Source organism: Penaeus vannamei, chromosome 38 (genome assembly GCF_042767895.1).
Source record: "Penaeus vannamei isolate JL-2024 chromosome 38, ASM4276789v1, whole genome shotgun sequence".
Classification (NCBI taxonomy): domain Eukaryota; kingdom Metazoa; phylum Arthropoda; class Malacostraca; order Decapoda; family Penaeidae; genus Penaeus; species Penaeus vannamei.
This window is the reverse complement of record NC_091586.1, coordinates 22,045,361-22,048,300: the sequence shown is the minus strand read 5'-3', so window position 1 is coordinate 22,048,300 and position 2,940 is coordinate 22,045,361. Positions and strand designations below refer to the sequence as shown.

Sequence of the window (2,940 nt, the reverse complement as noted above, 5' to 3'; positions counted from 1 at the left end):
CTTAACTCTTTATTGCTAAGAGTTACACACACAAGTAGAAATAAACACGATACGAGACTGGTACTCGCAGCCGCCCACCCTGGAGAAGCAGCCGCCCACCCTGAAGAAGGAGGTGACGTGGGCGGCGGTAACATAGGGGGGAGGTCACCGTCTGACCGTATGAAGAGTGTCTGTCTGAGTGTCTCTGAGACAGAGGTCAAGCTGGGTCGCTTTATATCTCTGACAAGTGATGGGCGGAGTGTGAGAGCGTGGCGTGGGGTGTATATTTGGAATCACCCATGCAAGGTCACCCACGCAAGGTCATCCATGCAAGGTCACCCACACGGCGTCGAACAGCATGGAGCTTGCATGATGCAATATGCTGAACAGTCTGTCATTCTCTCCTCTTTTCATATTTATCTGATAAATCATTTTCTTAGTCAGTATCTAATTTTGTCTTATATTGCATTTGTATTGCAATTGAATTTGTACTGTATCTTGATTTCTTCATATATTTGTTTTACATTATATCATATCTAGTTCGCCGGGCATAATTATTCTTTATTTCTTCCTGATCTGTGCTTGTAAATTCCTGTGAACAGTATGGTATATAATATTTAGATTTGATACAATGTATAGTGTAATATGATGTGCTTTATTGTTTCTGAATAGGGTATGCTGTATTTTGTGGTATGATATGATATGATGTATATTGTAGTATAATATGGTATGATTGTTTATTGTGGTATAGCATGATGTATATATTTTTTGATATGGTTAATGTACGGCATGATGTGACATGACATTCTGTTTCTGAATATGGTATAGTAATTATACTGTATAGCATAGTATATTTTTTATGTCGTGTAATTCGTATTCTGGTATTATGCTTTATCATGTTTTGTGTAGCATGTCATAGCATAGTGTAGATTTATTTCTAATTCTCTGATATGGAAACCAACTTTCATTCAATATTCAAACGAAATCTGTTAATTTCTTTTACTTTCACCTTTATTTTTTGTTGTAATAAAACAGTGACATTTGCTCTTCGGTTGAACCATTGTCCCCAAATTCTTTGCTAATTTATCCATTGTATCTCTTATGTATATTACTCTTTCTTAGGATTTCCAAACACTCTGTAGAAATCCCGTATATATTTCTTTAGACTGAAACGCTGATTTGTGACGTATATTGAAAAAAAGTAGAGTTAGTGCATTAATTGACTAGGTGTATTAAGGTTCAGTGTATGATTCAGTACAGAACAAAACTACGAAAAAGAAAGGAAAAACTGAAAGTAGAAGTAGCAGAAGGAAAAGAAGAAATGAGAGAGAAAATGAAAAGAAGAAAACACAAACACATTGTTTTTCCTAGGCACAGAACATGAGCAACATTCAAGTTAATTTCCCAAGAATCAAGCCCTCTGCACAACACTTTACATTGGCAAGCAATTCCTTATCCAGTAGTTTTCTTTTTCTTACTCGCCAAAGTCAGTGCTACAGCTGATCAGTCCATCAGATGTAGATAACACCGTTTTTGCTCCCCCGTCTGTCTTCCAGAACTCAAAATAGTTGTATTGCTATGATATACCTTCACGTAGCAAGATTTTTAGTTTCACACACAAACGCACACACACACGTGTTAAAAATAGAATAGACATCGCGGCTCATGTATACTTGGTGAGTTAATATCTGCTCATAACCTTGCATTGCAAAATTAAAGGATGACATACTGTACTTACATTTGCATGTATGTGCACATACGCACATTTATAATACATATGCTCTCTCTTTATCTCTCTGCTTCAGCATAGTACAAATATAGGACTGTACAAAAAATATACTGAGAAACTAGTGATATACACATTTCCACTCTATAATCCACGCATTGTGTAAGAGGGGAAACTTTAATAAAAGGGAAGAATCACATACGACGATAAATCAAATTTATCGTTTTTTTCTCATATTTCTGATTTTATTGGATTTATTTCAGTAGATAAATCATGTTCACACACATATGCATACAAAATACACTGAAAATAAATAAATCAACATCTGTACAACCATAATTATCAATGATGACTTAGAAAAGTAAAGCATAAGAAGCGATGCAGTAATTGGAAATCAACAATTATATTGTCGTTTTCTTGAAATCGTCTAAAGTTGAAACAATATTCGTTCTTTTACATTATTGTTCATATATGTATATATATATATATATATATATATATATATATATATATATATATATATATATGTATATATATATATATATTTATATATATGTATATATATGCATATATATATACATATATATATATATATATATATATATATATATATATATATACATATATACATATATATATATATATATATATATGTATATAAGATTATATATGTTATATAATAGTAAATATGGCAAAAGCACCTTGTATTTCTTACATGTCGACAAAATATTGCATATCACTGGAAAATACGACAGTTCATAAGAAATAGTTGCTCTTACACTGACTGCAGTTTGTATTACAAAACACTCCAACACTGATAAAGCAATGTGTCTTCTCTACCGGACTATATCACACAAACACACGCGAGTGTATATAATAGTTTGTCCTCACATACATTCTCTATATTAAAAAGAAGAAAAATAATATGCAATGGAAGAGCGATTAGAATTAGAATTTCTATAAGGCAAACTTAAACATTTTTTATTTTTGATATCTCTGTCATAGGTATCGTATCTACAGTTTTAAATATCATGGGTTTATGGGCTATATTTTATACATAATTCTTTTTAAGGCAACTTTATCCAGATTATTTTCATAATTTATAAGTATTTATTCTTCTTCACAGCCTCGAAAACGGTCGGAGGTTTATCATATTCTTTCTCTCTCTCTCTTTGTCTCTCACTCACTCACACACACACTCTCTCTCTCTCCTTTGTTTCTTTCTTTCCAAAGCT

At 32.4% G+C, this 2,940-nt stretch overlaps 1 protein-coding gene across 7 annotated transcripts in view; it reads right to left on the bottom strand.

The window, feature by feature from the left end:
- Positions 1-1,928: 1,928 nt before the first annotated feature.
- Positions 1,929-2,940, bottom strand: part of LOC113814484 (uncharacterized) — a 25,421-nt gene continuing 24,409 nt past the window's right edge. For all 7 annotated transcript variants that reach the window (XM_070115847.1, XM_070115848.1, XM_027366516.2 and 4 more), the window contains one exon: positions 1,929-2,940. This exon is cut by the window's right edge and continues 105 nt beyond it. The gene's annotated coding sequence lies outside the window, so the exon portion shown is untranslated.